Raw genomic sequence first — 17,205 nt, 5'->3', positions numbered from 1 at the left:
TATATATATATATATATATATATATAAAAAAATATAATGAAATTAGGAATTCCTTGTTTGATTTAGTTTCTGAATATCTGAAGGTTGCTTTGGATAAAGGTCAGTGGCACTGGCTTTGTGGTGGATGCAGGAATATTAGAAATAATGTACCAGACAAATACTTTTTTATAGAGCAAGAAATGGAGGAAAGCATTCCCACTAGATGAATGCTCATAGTATGGACTTTAAAATGCGTGCGTCTTGCCTTCATACTAATTTTATGTTTATATGAGGTTTATATCCATAATCTTGGGTAGTAAAATTTCCTGTGGGAAATATGAGGGCTACTCCAAAAGTACTGCTTTTCCATTTTATTTTATTAGCGCACAATCTCAGAGATAGATATTGGTGGTATGTCAGTAGAGGTTGAACCTTTCCCACTAGTATTCCATTACCCTTGGTTGACGAGTGACAGATGGCAGCAGATGGGCAGTCCGACAAAATGGTGCCTGATATGGGAAGTTCACGTGAAGAAAAGGGGTGTCACTGAATTCTTCCATGTGGAAAAAAATGGCACTTGCTGTTATTCATTGAAGTTTGCTGAATATTTGTGCAGATGAAACAGTGGATGTGAACACAGTGATGCATTTCATCAGTGTTGACAGTGAGTCATTTCCACTGGTGCTAATTTTTTACTAGCATGGAATGCAGGCTCTTTTTCATTGTTGGTGAAAATATGTAGCTGATGGTGTTAAAAAATAGTATTTTGCAGATAAGAATTTGCTCTATGTAGCTCTTGTATTATCCATGGAAATAAGCAAGAGGCATTATTTTTGGAGTGACATTTATTTATAAATATGATTTTTTTTACTTAATTTCAAATGCTACCTAATATTTTGTAAGTTGAGTTTAGAAGAGCACTTGCATAGCGTAGAAGTGTTGAAAATGACTTCAAAAATGGGAAGCCACACATGGGTAAAGTATGGAAGTCATATGGGGAAAATACACTGTAAGAACAACTTGCATTTGAAAAAAAAACAACTAATTACACTTAGGTTAACTTGAATTATTTTCATGTTATAAGTTGAATTAAAAATTTCAAGGAACTTAATACTAACATGAAATCTTTATTTCTAATATTTATATCACAATTCAGTTACAATATTACAGACCTTTTCTTAGCATATTTGATAACCTTACTACAGTGTGGTAAATATCACTTGTCATTCATGTACTGCATGATGACAAAGAGTATAAAACCACTGAAAAAAAAAAAATCCTGCAATCACCATTGGTGAGATGTCCTTAAAAAATAAATTGAGACTTTTCTTAAGCCAACATCTCTCGTGGATGCTGAAATACAAATTATAAAGGAACAAATTGATTGTCTTTGCAAGGTGTTCATAATAAAATTCATGTTGTTGAATATATTTTCAGTAGAATTCTTCTGGAGCTTCTAAACGCTTTGAGGCTTAATATTACTTAAGCCACTAATTTGTACCTGTTAATGATTTTTTGAATAAATTATTAGCATTTAAGATCTGTATTTTAAGACGTATCTTAAGACATTAATCTTAAGATACATTCAATTGCTAACAGGACATCCATCTGAGTGACAAACCACTATTAACCAGTCTCACTGATAGAATAAAAACAGTCTCTTACTGCATTTTTTTTGTTTTTTTTTTTAAGCATACAGGGGCAACTGAGGAAAATGGAAGGGGTGGAGATAAGACAGATCCTTTCCACAAAAATAAACAAAAAAAAGCTCTTTAGAGAAAGATCTTACTTCTTTCTCCATTTATTGCTTCTTGAAAAACTGTAAGTCAGCAAATACTACAAAAATTTCTTGTGCCTTATGATTCATGTCAGATGCTTTAAATTCTTAAGCAAATTTGACTGGTTTTCTAACTTCAGGGATGAGTCATGGCTTTTTCCTTTGGAGGAAGAAGGATAAAGCTCTGATTATATAGCCTGATGAAATAAATATTTCTCTCTCCAGTTTTGTTCTTGCCAAAATTCTTTGGCAGATAAAAAACTTAGTGTATTAAGAAAAGCACATGGATTTGTTTGAAAGACTGTAGATGAGATAAGTGTATCTGATAATCACCTTGGGGTACTCTTCTGTTTACTGTATTCTTTTTTGTTGTTGTTGTTGAGTCATAAAAAATTCTACTTGGATCTGTAACAGAATAGAATCCATCTGAAAGTATAAAATGTTCCCCATGCCTTCAGCAGGGAAGTGGAGTAATACATGAGATTAGACATTTTGGTAGCTTTTCATGATTAGGTTCACCTTTGAATAATAAAGCATGGTGTGAATTCCAAGTTCATGGTTGATTTAAGCTTTTCTGTCAGCAAATGTCTGTAGAGGGCCATAAGTTTCCTGTTACCAAACCAGAGAAGTTTTCACAAAGTGAAAATGAAATTCTACCTCAGACATGGAGTAAAAAATCTCTTCGTTAGGCCATTCCCATGAGCATCTTTTATTACCCTGGAGCTTACTTGAAAACTGATTTTGATACTAAATAGAACAGAGTTGCAGAAAATAATTAATGGAGGGTTTTGGGTTTGCATGAGTCTTCCTCCTACATTTTGTCCTAATTAGAAATAATTTTGCTATCATTAAAACCCCCACAGAAATCTTACATAACATCCTTGTAACCTACTTAATATCTCCAACGAAGAGTTCTATTGCATTGATTTGTTTATTTATTGTAATTAATCTCTCTAGAAAGAACTATATCCCTGAAACACGAGTATCTTAAATCAGAACTGTTTTGAAATGACTTCTGATGTATGCTACTCTGAATCACACATAGTACACTAGAATGGATGCATCAGAAGTAGCACTTAGCTTTCAGGATGTGAGATTACAGATTCTCTGAAGCTGAGCACTACAGAAGTCGATTATCTGCTTTGATTTGCCCTTAAAAAGGGGAGAACTTCAATATTTAACTGTGAACTGTGTATTCATAATTAAAAAACTGGAAAATTTCGTTTAACTTGGAGCATCAGTGGTCAGTGTTTGTTCCCTCCTTTTGCTATACCTCAATTGAAATAACACCTATCAGCACTATCAGAATTGTTTTGGTGGAATGAGTGATAATTCTTAACCTGGCTCTGGCTTATTTCTCTTGACAAGATTAACACAGTATTGCATACGATGTTCACTTTTACTCAATAGATCTGAAAAAAATACTATTAATATAAATGATTGAAACAATTCTGTCACTTAAGGTTTTGCCTGTTTCAAAGTTAAATAGCTCAGTGGAAATCATTTTTATACCCATGGGGTAAATACTTACTTTTCATTTTTATTTTTTTTATTCAGGAGTTGTTTTGATAGCTAACAAAACAAGATGGTACATTGTGTTCTGTTTAAACACGAGCAAAATTAAAATGAAACAAGAACATTCTAATAATGATTTGAGATTTACATTTTATCTCTGTATAATTACATAATAATCAGTCATTTTGCTGTAAGCTGTGAAGTGGGTTTAATTGTGAATTAAAAAAACAACTGAAAATTGATTGAATGAATGCAAATCTGACTGAATGAAAAGTATTTGCATATCAATCATTTTCTCAAATAATATTTTTTTCTACTAATATGAATTTTTTTCCCAATAATATGAACTGTTGTTTTAGCCACTGTTTTTCTTGCAAAATCCTCTCTAGAAAGATTCAGTAGTTTTGCTGTAACAGAAGTTCTACAATTATTACCAGTTTTATTATAAATTGTGCCTTTTTTTTAAAATTTAATAATTTCTCCAGTTTTAGTTGACAGACTTATAAAGTAGCAAAACCATTAACTACAGGAACATTGTCTTGTGCCCGGAATATATGCTCAGTCACTAGGAGAATGTTGTATCTTTTGGATCCATTGTTCTTGTTCTGCTCTTCAGAAAAGAGTGAGCATTTTCTCATTTTCTCTTTTCTCTCTGTGGATTCTTTTTTTTTTTTTCTAATAGTTGAAAATTACTTTCTCTGTCACCTAAATACATTGTCAATTATAGTATTTCATGTTTATTGATGGTTTTTTGAATGGCAGTTGGACATACAGATAGATAGCAAATGTTAAAAGTAGAAGCAAAAATATGTATAAATCTAGGGAGATGAAATACTTTTGGATAAACTTTTATGGCACTTAATCTGCCTAAATTTTGTAACTGCTGTAACTATAAAAATGGAATAAAGGAACAAGTGCTCTGCATGACTGACATCTAGCTTTGAGGGGCGAAGAAGTAGAGGAGCAGCAGGAGTAACTACATTCTTTTATCAACTAGCATTTTAGAACTGAAAATCAAGATGAGGAAAAAGGTAGAATTTGACCATAACTGGAAACTGAACAAGGCATTCCAAAGTACTGAAAAGTTGACTAAGCAAGCAAAAAGTTATGTTGTAAAAATTCTCTGGACATTTTTATTACTTGAATTATTTTCCCCTCTCACTCTTCATTTCTTTTCTTTTTAAACCTTTCCATTTCTGGTCTAGTGAAAGACTACTGTTCTAACAACCCAAAATTCAGTGTGAAATACAAGAATTAATCAGGGTATTACATAGGTTTAAAGCAATGGACTGAGTGATTTAAGTAGAACTTTAGAATCTGTGATTCGTTAAAGATCAAATGATCTTCCAGTATAGAGTTCCAATGGATTTAAAGAGACATTATTAATTGTTTTGTTTTTATTTTTTTTAAAGCTACTCTGCACATATTACTGTTTTACAAATCTGATATATTGACCTTAAAAGATGATAGTTTCATTTTAACTGAACTGAAGCAATTTTCAATTAGATCTTCTTCTGACAATTTTTATTTCCTATATATTTTTTTTAACACTAACTTGGAAATCTTAGTTTCTCTTCTAAATTATATCAGAATTTAACTTCCTGCAGAACTTAGAGTAAAATGACATAATTTAGTCTGTTTTACAGACTCATTACTTAATAATAAAGGGTGTGTTTTGTTTTGTTTTGTTTTTACTTTTTTTACCCTTACCTTTAAAGTAATTTGTTATCAGTAGCATCAGTATTATTGGATGAGAATAAATCAGTTATTTTCAGCTCATGCTGGTTACACTATGGGGTGATAAATCATTTCTCAATGATTGAGGACTCATTTTTCTATTTTTATATTTTTCTTTAAAGTATAGTCGTATAAATATGGTGTTAAAACTGATTGGCTATGCAGTGATAGCATATGTAAAATGACAGTGAAATGAGTCAACTTTATTTCCTGTTTTGTACAGGAATTAATTTTTTTAATATATTGGATTCATTTTTCAGTTCTTTTTACAATAATTTTTTTCACTTTGTGTTATGGACTGTTATGATGAAAGTGTTGTAATGTGGATATGCATTAGATGCACGTTGTCTAGTAAGCTAATTAAATTGAGAAAAAAGCATTTATAATTGACCCAGCAGCATTTAATAATTTGGAAAAAAAAATACCTGAAACCTTCTTAGGTCAAGAAATAAGGGCAGATAAGGAAAAGAAAGTGGTAAAGTGTTCAGGAGTAGCAAATACTTGCATATATCTGGCACATATGGTAAATGACCTGAAGTATACTTAGTTATTTTGCATACAAATTACTTCACTTCCACTACCATGCTTCTAATGGAAATCCAGGCTGATAAATGTATTAATATTTTAAAGTTGTTTGTAGAAATAAATAATGGAATCTGGTTTCTATTTTAAAAATGAAAAGGTAGAGCTGTTAATTAATTCAGAAGACATTGTTTCTGTTTGTACCCTTATGGTTGTTAGCTTTTTTTTTTTGTTTAACTGCAGCTACAGTCATCAAACTATTTCTGTAATACCATCCACAAATCTGATTTGATTTTTAATGTTATTGTAAAGAGTTTTATCAGAACCAGGCATGAAAAGCTTAATAATTCTTCTGTTAATGTGGGATTTGAAAGTTTGTTTAGAACTTGGTAAATGTCTCCAGCTATAAAAATACACTGACTTGATGTACTAAAAACATAAATGAACCATACACCTTAAAAAAAAAAGAAAAAGAAAAAAAAAAAGCATCTTGTGCCTTTGAATTATGTGAACCTAAGAAATATTATTTTTCTCCACTAACAGCTTTTTAATTAGCTTCGGAATATTCTGTTTAATGAAGTGGAAAATACATCACTTTTTTTTTTTTTTTTTCTGGAATAATCCAAATAACTCATTAGCAAAACACAATTGTATTCCAGAAGTTGTAAGACTTCTGTGGCTTCCCACATAATGTGACATTGTTGACTTTAACAGTTGTGGGGTTTTTTTTTTGAGTGATGAGTAATGGTTATTAGTGAAATTACTGTTAGTAATAGTTAATATTTTAGCTTTTTACAGTAATTTCTCTGAGTAGGTTTGCTTCAAGCCTTTATATTAAATCAAGATTTCGTGGGTCTGTGCAGGTTCAAAGTATAGACAAGGTCAGACATCTTTTTAAATAAATATTTTAAATATTTATTTTAAATAAATAAGGTCTCAAATTCCTTGAAACACTTATGCTTCTTTTTTTGACTATTAATTACTGTGTACTTGTTACAGTATTTTTTTTCTGCTGCTTTCTTTAAATAATATACTGTAACCATACTGTGAGAGCAGTGATATCACACTACCTTGAAATTCTTTGTGGAGATGGTACTTGCAGTTCCTACTAATGCAGGTAAAATCATTTGATGGGAAATGCTTTTTATGAGCTAATGTAAAAGAAACGGTTGGCTTATTCTTGTCTGCTTTTGTACAGTGCAGTATTTCACATTATTACCTTTATTTTTCAAGTAACTTCTCAGTAGGTTTGCATGTCTCAGTTTCCTCCTAGGAAAGCAGATTGTAGCAACAAAGTCACTTTATTTGCTGTAAAATGAAGAATGCTCTTAGAATGTAAAAATGGGGGAATTCCTACTTTTATGCAGATATAAAGTCCAATTTAGTATTTTTTGTGCCAAATGGGGGACAAATTTCTCTTGGGATATGAAGCTCATTGCATGAGCATTTTAATTGAATTTTTGTTTTGCTTTTGTCAATTTTCTTCTCACATAGTTTTTTACCATGTCTCATACTTACCATGTCTATATATTTATTTATGTATTCACCTTTACTTTCAGAAGAAGCCTAAGATGATGAAAAAGCTAATGTCTTGTGTTTATAATGGTAGAATTTGTATTATTTTGCTGTTTGGCACTATAAGGATGTCAGTTTCTCTTTTATTATTTCATGTGATTAGCAGATATGGAAGAGGATTTATTTTTCACTGTCCTGAAACATGTTAAGAGATTAGAATATCATCATCAATTTGGTGAAATTGATTTTTCTAAAACTTTCAGAATTAGACTCCATCAAGCCTGTCTATCATGCTACAGTTTAAAACCTTAACCTGCTTGCTAAGTTTGAATTCTAGTTACGAGACCTTTTTAACATGTGCCTACGCACTTTGGTATGAATGCATGAAGTTTCTTCTAGCTCATCAAACTGACATAAGATCATCCCTTTTGACCTGAGCTTTATGAATGTTCTGTCTCTTTACAAATTTCAGACTTCTCCAGACAGTGAGAAATTATCTTCAATTTGAGGAAAGGATTATGGTGATAGGTGAAGTTCTGAGATATTAGAAGTAGAAGAAGTAGTAGTGATGGGTGGGCATGAATCAATAGAGACCGTCTATATGCCTAAAACCATGTCACTGCAGTATTTTTAGTTGTTTTTTTCTTTTTTGCTCAAATATATAATATATTTACAATTTGTCTTCTGATGAGGATTAGATCTGAAATCATATGTGTCCAATACAAGTTCCAAGGCTGATATTGGTTGAAGACAAAGATTTCTGCCAATGCATTATTTGAATCAATTTTATATTAAACAGTAAACATCTGACTCATTTGTTTTGCCTAGAGAGTGTTAAATGATTGCAAAGAAAAACAATAGCATGCAGTATTTGTTTCATTTTATTGTACCAATCTCCTGTACAACAGGTACTAACTTAAACAAAATTATATATATATATATCTTAGCAGTTTGCTAAAAGCTACTTTCAATTGAAAGTAGAAGTAAAAAAGCTTTCTGATCTTGCTACGAATATTGATTCAATAGAACATATACCATAATTTCAAAACTGAAGGTTTTTTTCGGCAAATTGTTACAGTTTTTTCTCAGTTATGCTATATAAAGTCAGCTCCCATCAAGAAGAGATGGCTGTGTTAATTATCATGATTCTTATTTCCAGGAGTTTTGTAGTGAATGAAATCCTTCTACAACATCTTGCCCATTGGAATAAATGTAGACACTAATGTTTTAATTTTAAATAGCAGTGCACCTTGCATAATCTTTTATGTCAGTATTATTGGATGAATAGCAGTAAAAGAAAAGGTTAGATTTAAAACTTACAAGTTACTCGAGTTTTAGATTTCTTGGTTTGTTTGTTTTTTGTGGTTGTATGTACAGTAGGAGAGAAGAAAAATTAACATTGATACTTAACATTGCTATATTGGTATACCAATTCAATATATGAATATAATTTAATGCTAGCTGGAGATATCATTTGGGTGTAGGCAAAAACCTGTAATGTTGAAATATTCCTACTGTGTTGGAAAATGTGAGATAGACTTTCATTTTCTTTATATAAAATTGCAGCAGTACCTCCTTTTCCTCCTCTAGGAAGTGAAGTGTAGAGGCTTCTGGATAATTGGAATCTGACTTCTGAAAGGAGGCAGACATCAGGAGTTGTGAAAAGTGATGTAGTTCAATCTGAAACCAGAAATATATGTTATTTTCATTGTAAACTGATGAAACTTGATCTATTTCTGCTCCTGAGATTTCCAGGACAGCTAATATCGTTTTTAACCAGAAAAACAACCAAGTAATGCATATAGTTTGAGGAAGTTTGTCCTATTTCTTTTATTGCTCCTAGATAAATGATCATGGTCCTACATACAGATTACATTCTATTTCAATGAGTCAGTTTCTTGGATGAAGGGATCGGGACATAAGCAAACTTCAGTTTTGTGGGCAGTCTAAAATAAGACATTTGGTACCTATTATTTTTAGTTTTCTTGCAGTAAGTCTATTGAGCTTTTTGAACAAACTGGTCTGAAAACGTGTAAGATTGTTACTGACTGATCCCGGTATGATTCATTTCCATTTCTCATATTGCCTTTTGCTTCTATTCTTTTTCATTATTTCTTCTCTGCCTTGTCTTTGTTTTTGTCTTCATCTTCCATATCAGTCACAGTACACTGTGAAATGAATAGTGATTTGCTTATTTGTTGTATGGGGCTGCTGAATCACGGCCTGAACTTCTGATTGATCACCTGAAGCTAACAATGAGTCAGCCACGGGAGCACAGGTGAAGGCAATTCACCTGTGCTGCAAGAAGGGGTGGAGCCTGGCTCTACCTCTCCTAGACCCATTTAAGAGCTGACTGCCAGGGGGAAGGATCTCTTCTGGAGATCCACTCCACTGGAGTCTGTTTTGTGAGCCCAGGATAGGGTGATTGTCCTTCTTTTCCTACTCCAATATAATTGCATCAGCCAAACTCCTGGATATACTATACCGTCTGTATATTCATTGATTGTACATTTGTATAATACTTGTTTGCTTTCTAGGGCCACTTGGTTATATATAATTTTAAAGTATTGGCACCATTATTTGTTTCAGCTTTTGAAAATGGATTCTACAACACTCTGTAAGAAAACAAGTATATAATCTTATTGTCTTTTTGGTGTGGGATTTTATTGTTCCCTTACTTTTTTGTTTCCTTTGAATATAAACTGTAGCTGAATAAGATGATGATAGCCTTTCACTATTCTAGACATACATATATTTACTGGCCAAAATTATATTGAACCAATGAATGATCTTCTTATGATAATAATCCTCGTGATTCTTTGTGGTTATTATCTTTTTTTCCAAAATTACACAAAAATGAATATCTCATTTGAGCTGAGAGAAAAAAACAATGTTTTCTTACACTGCTTATGTTGTCAACAAACTAGCACTAATCACATATTGTGAAACCCCATGAGTATTAGTCACATATGATTTCTCTAAACTGTCTTAGTTTTATGCCTCTCAAACATTCATGGAATTTATAATAAAACACTGTAGTCTTAAATTCTGTACATATCTATTATATGTGATGCTCACTGTTGCTCAGAATGAAGAGTTGTGAAGAATTATCTTTTCTGAGAAAATTTAATCACATTAATACTGATATAAAGTGCACGTGTACAATTCAATAAATATTTTCACAAATAATTTGTGACATGCTATATTTACTGTGACATACTGAAGTTTGTTTTAATTACTTGATATTGCATCTTAGGATAATTTCGTTTTTTAGGCAGCCTATTTCTCCCAGCTTCCACCTAACTAAAACTTCTTAGCTTTATGTCCTGGTGTAATATTTACCATGACATAGGATTACTGCTGAAAATGTAGGAAAAGCTAAAAATAAGTAAAAAGTCAAAGAAATAACCAACTGTGCCACACTCTCTCTAGTACATGTGTACATAAACATTACAATGCAGTTATTAATTACATGACATAGGGTTATTTCCATGGGATCTTTGCCTCATTTAGCATGCAGATTGAACTGCGCACAGTTAATGATGCAGCTGTTCAATATTTATTTTTATTTTCACTGCTAAATGCGTGAATACCTCTCTCATTCATTTGCTTCAGTCTCAAATATCATGGTGAATTGGCATGGGAAACACGAGTTCCCTGTCTCACCCACTGCTTATGCTCTTCTGTCTGTTGTAGCAGAAATTAGCTGTACTACTCTGATGTAAATGCAGATTTATGTCATGTTTACAAATAATAAATCAAAGGTGTTTATTTGTGTAAACACAAATTTGGCCTAGAATAAAAGCAGATGAAAAGATCCCTTATAATTACTTTTATATCCATATTCTATTAATCACTATGTGCCAGTGAGTATGGATTTTGTGTGTGTGATTGACTGCTGTTTTTTCTTTCTTTTATCAAACTGTTGAGTCACTTGAAACTAGTCCTGCAAGACAGTACTAAGCATCAGAATAATCATGCTATCCTTGTCTTTAAGTCACTGACTGTTCCCGCTAGAATCAACAAATGTTTTCTACTTGTGCACACATTCTTGGAAGAGTAACAGTAAGATGATTTGATGAAACTCAATTCGTACTTGACTTTGTGGATTCCAATTGTAGTATTTCTATTTAAATAAAGTTAAGAAATCCTGGAGATTTCTTGTATTTCTTGTTAGTATAAGCTGCTCTGTTACTTAGTCCTTGTCACATATAACGCTGGTACAAAACCAGCAGTTTTCTAATTGTAAACCGTATGAAGGGGAAATATTATCTGTTCCTGGAGATGTTCAATTTCTTCAAGCTTGATCACAATTCTAACAGGAATGATTGACTGGCATGAAACGATGAAAACTCTCTACATTTTAAAAGGGAATTTTTCTTTTGACAATTTTTTTTTTCTTTTTTGCTATAATTGAAGAATAACAAAATTTAGCATTTTGCTTTATGAAAGCATGACAAATTGGAATATTTGTTGTCTTTGAATTTTCCACAGAAATTTTATTTTCAGACCAAATAAAAGAACAGTTTGGTAATGGAATTTGCATTTGATATTTCTTGCCTTTTACAGGAACATCTCTGAAGAGATAATTTATATTATTAGTGTGCTCACCAGTTGATCGAATGTAGAGGAGAGGGAAAAAATAATTTAGACATGAGATGTCTGGTGTCAGATGGGTTTACTATTCTGCAATGTAAGTCATAGGTGCTCCATTGCATAACAATGCAAAATACCATGTTCAAATAAGATAAGAGAAAAGAAAACAAACAAAAAAAAAAATCACAAACATATCAAAATTAAACTCTTCATTTCATATTTAAGATGATCTATTTCTCTTTCTCTCTGAACAATGTGGATTTTTCTGCAAGAGTGTTTTTGAAACCGTTTTTACCTGATGTAAGGTCAGTTCTACTGGCGTATTATTCAGGTTTCTAGTGACCAGTTAGAAACAGGAAATATGGATGTCTTGCTTGGATTAATTTTTTCAATATGCATGTGACTGTCTTGGCCAAAGTGAGAAATCTTTTTTTTTTAAAGATACGTTATATTTTTTGGATCTGAAGAATGAGAATTAAGTCCCTATTTTTGTTATTAACTTCTGATGTCCTGGTTGTGATTCATGTCATGAGTGCATTTTTTATAAACTTCACATCTGTTCTTCTTGGATTGAGGTGACATCTGCATTGTTTACATGATAACCTGTTTATATTTCAAGTGATGTCCATACTGGAAAGAATAATATCTAGAAAATATAATTGCTTATTTGATAGGCATCTACATGTTTTCTTTAATTTTTGAGTTGGTACAGCTACCTAGTGACAGCAGAGATAACAACAATTGCCCACAAAGTTTACATTTTCAGTAAGAGTTTTATATTAGATGTGACACTCTTATTTAGGATAATTTCCCATGTGTAGTTATTGATTCTACCAACAGTGAAATTTCAAATCTTATGAATTACTTTTGACATTTTTACACTGGCATAAAACTGTGTTGCGTTTCTTAAATGTTAAACATCAATTAGTTCCATGTACTCAATCCCCCTGAAGTAATTATACTTGTGTAAAAGAAACTTGCATAACAGCCAAGGGCTGTGCATACTGTACTGTACAAGCCGGAAAATAATTGTCTTGCACAGTACTGTCAGGAAATGTTAAGTGTTTCCAAGTTGAATTTGCTTGCTGTTGTCATTTTTTAAGGTTTTCTACAGAGGATAAGGAAGAACACAAGGCTGATGTACACGGAGATGAAAGATGGCAGTTCTTCTCTTGGAGTAAATAAGCAAATAAATAATATTGTCCTTGACACATATTATTAGAGGAAATTCCAGCTTACTTTTTCTTAGGCTGGTACTTTTTGCTGGGAGAAATATAAAGTAATGGATACCAACGAAGTCATACATTAACAAAGAAAGTTTCATGTAGAGTACTGATATGGACAATAACAAAAAATAAGTTATCTGTCTGGGACATGGTGAGAGAAGAGTTCTTGTTTTTTGGCTGTTTTTTTTTTTTCCTGATATTTCACAATTCAATGAATTTCACATACCTTGCCATAGAATATACTTTTGTTTTGCATGTAACTGAATGCATAACACTGTATGCAGCTGAATGAGTAAGAGCATAAGTTGAGCTCTTGATTACCACCTTGTCACTTTACAATTTATGTAACATCACATTGATAATAGTGATATTAGAGGACTGAATCTGTTGCTTGGTACATTATTTTTAATAATAGCAAAAAATCTCTACTCAGCATAGTTACTGTATTACAATTTATAAGATACTGACTTCTCTCATCAGTTAATAGAAAAAAGAAATAATCTGGGATTAATGCTCAGTTAAACTTTTTTGCCATGTGTGAAACCAAAGTATTATGCTTCCAGTTATTTTAATAATGATATGCAGACATTCTGGACTTTGCTGTTAATATTCATGGAATGTTTGTAGATGCAATAATTCTTGGTTCTTGTGAGGATGTTCACTTTAGCTGATTTTTCATCCTTGGTAGACATAACCAAATATCTTACCTTATAGCAGGAGAAACCTTGAATAGCAGTGTTAAGAAATAATGCCTGGGAAAACGTAGTCCCTTTCAGAAGGATTACCCTCATCTCCTATGTTTGCAATGGGACTGAGATAGCGCTCTAACCTGACAAAAGATGGCAACTATCTTCACTATATAGCCAAAACGAATGAAGGAAATACTGGGTACACATGTAGAATATGGGGGAAAATAGTGAATTTAAAATCTTCTTGAATCCTGTGGGCTTTTTGGTCCCACATAAAGAAACTGACAACACATGAGCAGTCCATCTCAGTCCTAATTCTCATCAGTTGATGAGGACTGAATATCTTTAGGGATACACGTGTGTATCCATGCTTATTTGCTAATGATTTTCTTGTTCTCTGCAACATTTCAGATATTAGAATATCTCAGGTTGGAAGGGACTCATAAGGATTGTCAAGTCCAACTCCTGGCTCCATCTAAAACCACCCCAAAAAATCAGATAATATGTATGATATCTTCTTGAACTCCAGTAGCTTGATGCCATCACCTCTGACCTGGAAAGGCTGTTCCAGTGCCGGAGCACCCTCCAGTTCTCCAACATCTTCAGGCAGATGCTTGCTCTGTTTCAGTTCAAACCTGGTATCTTTCCAGCTGCTAATCCCCTAGCTAATTCAGTTAAGGACTGATAGTGAATGGTACATACTTGCATGTCTGCAGAACACAAGAAGTAGTTGTCACATAAAATAGAAAGAAATCTTAACAGCCGGTATAAACTGTGTTGACTAAGTGCAGGGTTTGAACAGATAGGGGCACTGACCAGCAGCTTCTTTAAATGTAGCCTTCTCTTTTTATCCCCCCCCCCTGTTTTCCCACAATTTTTCTTTATCGTCCATTTTCATTTTTCCTTTCCTGGCCAATGGCTGGTCATATAAAATCCCACATTAAGTTGTATGTGTTCCCACAATCACCTTGACACATCTCATACTGCTTAACAAGTTTTCTACATCCATCTATGATTTATTACTTAATTACTGCCACTTGCCTTTGGTTTCTGTGTTGATAAATGAGATATCCTTATGCCCCAGATACATACATATGTATCTTTTCGTTTCCCATATAATTGTAGTTAATGCATGAAGATGTCAATGGTCAAAAGGAGAACTGCAGAATCATGGTAGTTGGATGGGACATCTGGAGTTCATCTAGTCCAGATTTTCTAAAGCAGATTACACAGGAACTCGCATAGCTGGGTTTTGAATATCTCCAGAGAAGCAAAATCTACAACTTCTCTGGGTAGGCTGTTCCAATGCTCTGTCAGCCTCCAAGTAAATAACATTTTCCTCATGTTTGTATGGAACTTTTTGTTTTTCAGTTTGTGCCTGCTGCCCCTTGTTCGGTCACATGGCACCATTGAAAGAAACATGACCTCATCCACTTGACTCCTGCCCAACAGATACTTACAAGCATTGATAAGATCCCCTCTCTGTTTTCTCTTCTCCAGGCTGAGCTGTTGTCCCAGGTCTCTCAACCTGGAGGAAAATTTCCTACTGTGATCATCTGGCCACACTCTTTTCAATGTGTCATTGGCCTTCTTGGCCACAAGGGCACACTGTTGACTCATGGCCAAACTGTTGCCCACAAGGACACCCCGATCCATCTCTGCACAGTTCCTTCCAGCAGGTCAGCCTCTAACGTACTGTGTGCGCGAAAATCCTGAGTGAGGTAATGAAGTACAGTGAGAGTAGCAAAAGTAATAATAAAGAGGAAATCTGGGTTATTTGAATAGAATCCCAGCTTCTGAGATGCCCTGAATGATTGAGTTCTATTCCCAATATCGCATGTACATGATAAAGCCACTTGAATTTTGTGGGTTATATTCTGAATTTCCATGCTTACACAGGATCAGAAAGATAAAAGATTAACTTGTTACAGTATAATTTATGCAACTGATGAAAATGATGCTGTAATTTTTTTATCTACTCTCACCCTTAATGCTATATTAAATGCCTATTCTTGTTTTCCTGTCTTACTTATTCCAGAGATCCATCTAATCATCTAGTAGAAAGTTGTATATATTTCCTTCAGCTGCTAATGTTTCAGTAGAACTTAAAATATTGGGTTTCCAGTACTGCATGCTTTTGCATTTTTGTCATTTTGATGAGGATGACTGGATACTACTTCCTTTCTTTTAACATTCTATGAAAATTTTCATATGTTTCAGAGGGCATAAACTTAATGTGTTAGTATAAATACAAAAGCCCCTCAGCTAGCACACTGTTACCAACACTTCAGCTTTCTTGCAACAGAAGCATCAATTTATTGAATAGGAAGAGTACAGAGTACTGTAATATCAAATATATATACTATATGTTATTTAAAAAAAATAAGGAAAACAATGCATATGGATTTTTAGAAGGAATATCATTCTTTTCTTCCAGAGCACAGAACCAGTATCTATTGACAGTTGGAATAAAAGTTTCCCTAGGGACAAGTTATCTCATAATGGCCAATTGCTTTGGCTTTACCTGATATTACTGAATATTTGGTGAACAACCCACGGCACCTAATATCCGTAGACTTTTGCCTAAGGCAGATATAGGACTCTTTAGCATTATTGCTCTGTCACAAAAGACAGCTGATGATCAGGCTGTATTGCAATTATGGAAATGACTAGTGCAATAAGTATAAAATAAGCCAATATCTTCTTTTCTTAAACGAGGGATTACGTGAACTATTTTAGGGAAAATAAATAATTAAGGTCTAGTTCAGCTGCTGAAGTTAAAACACTGCCTAGAGGAGTCAGTAAACTGATTTTTCTTTTATTCTTTTTTTCTCTGAAGTAGGCAGGGGAGAATACAGGTACAGGGTCTATCTTTGTTATGGTGAGCATTTAGTTTTGTTTTGTAATATGTGCTTTCCTCCTAACCTTATCTTTATTTCTCAGGCAATAACAAGCTTCCTGTCCTACCAAATTTATTTATTGAATTAAACATATATTTCTTCCTATTTTTTGGTAAGGTAACATTGAGCTTCCAGATTTTGTTGTGTTGAGTTAATCCTCTACAGATTGGAGTTTTTTGATCATTACTAGCAGTATGAACTTTCTTGCCTAGTGGGGAATTGAATGCTCTTTTGCCATTGAGTAGATTTTCATCAAAAAATTTACCTCAAAATATTATTTTTCTCAATGATTTTAGCACAGATGTTCTTAAAGCTAATAAATCTCATAGTTCAGTGCTATTTTTGAGTAGATAACCAAGTGATACAGAAGAGCACCCAGAAATAATGTTTGAGTTGGGTTGAAAGAACTGAGAACAAAAATGAAAATATGATGTAAAACAACGATTTATGTCTAAATGAAACTTTATAAAAATTTTTAGTGTGAATATTAATAAAACTAAGAGAATTATCTGGAGATTAATTACAAAATTAAGGGATATTCAGTTAAATTTTTCAATAGATTAAGTGACAAAAAATGACAAAATGTGGACAATCAGCGTAAGTTTCATCTATTAGTAGCAGTGTAATAATAGATCTTTTAAATATTAGTTTTATAAAATTCTTGTTTTACATAATTGCAATTTGATTGTTTCGCTCTTTGAGATAAAAGATTTTCATGTATGCAGCATATAACAAGTTTATACAGTACT

At 32.9% G+C, this 17,205-nt stretch overlaps 1 long non-coding RNA gene across 1 annotated transcript in view; it reads left to right on the top strand.

Annotated features, from left to right (window-relative positions):
* Positions 1 to 16,865, top strand: part of LOC104910524 — a 102,858-nt gene extending 85,993 nt beyond the window's left edge. Inside the window, exon 3 of the long non-coding RNA XR_793140.2 lies at positions 15,057 to 16,865. This is a non-coding gene — a long non-coding RNA (uncharacterized LOC104910524). The remainder of the gene's footprint in view (positions 1 to 15,056) is intronic.
* Positions 16,866 to 17,205: the final 340 nt, after the last annotated feature.

The sequence above is a fragment of the Meleagris gallopavo genome, chromosome 4 (assembly GCF_000146605.3).
Source record: "Meleagris gallopavo isolate NT-WF06-2002-E0010 breed Aviagen turkey brand Nicholas breeding stock chromosome 4, Turkey_5.1, whole genome shotgun sequence".
NCBI lineage: Eukaryota > Metazoa > Chordata > Aves > Galliformes > Phasianidae > Meleagris > Meleagris gallopavo.
The sequence above is the reverse complement of the archived record's forward strand: the minus strand, read 5'-3'. Positions and strand labels throughout refer to the sequence as shown.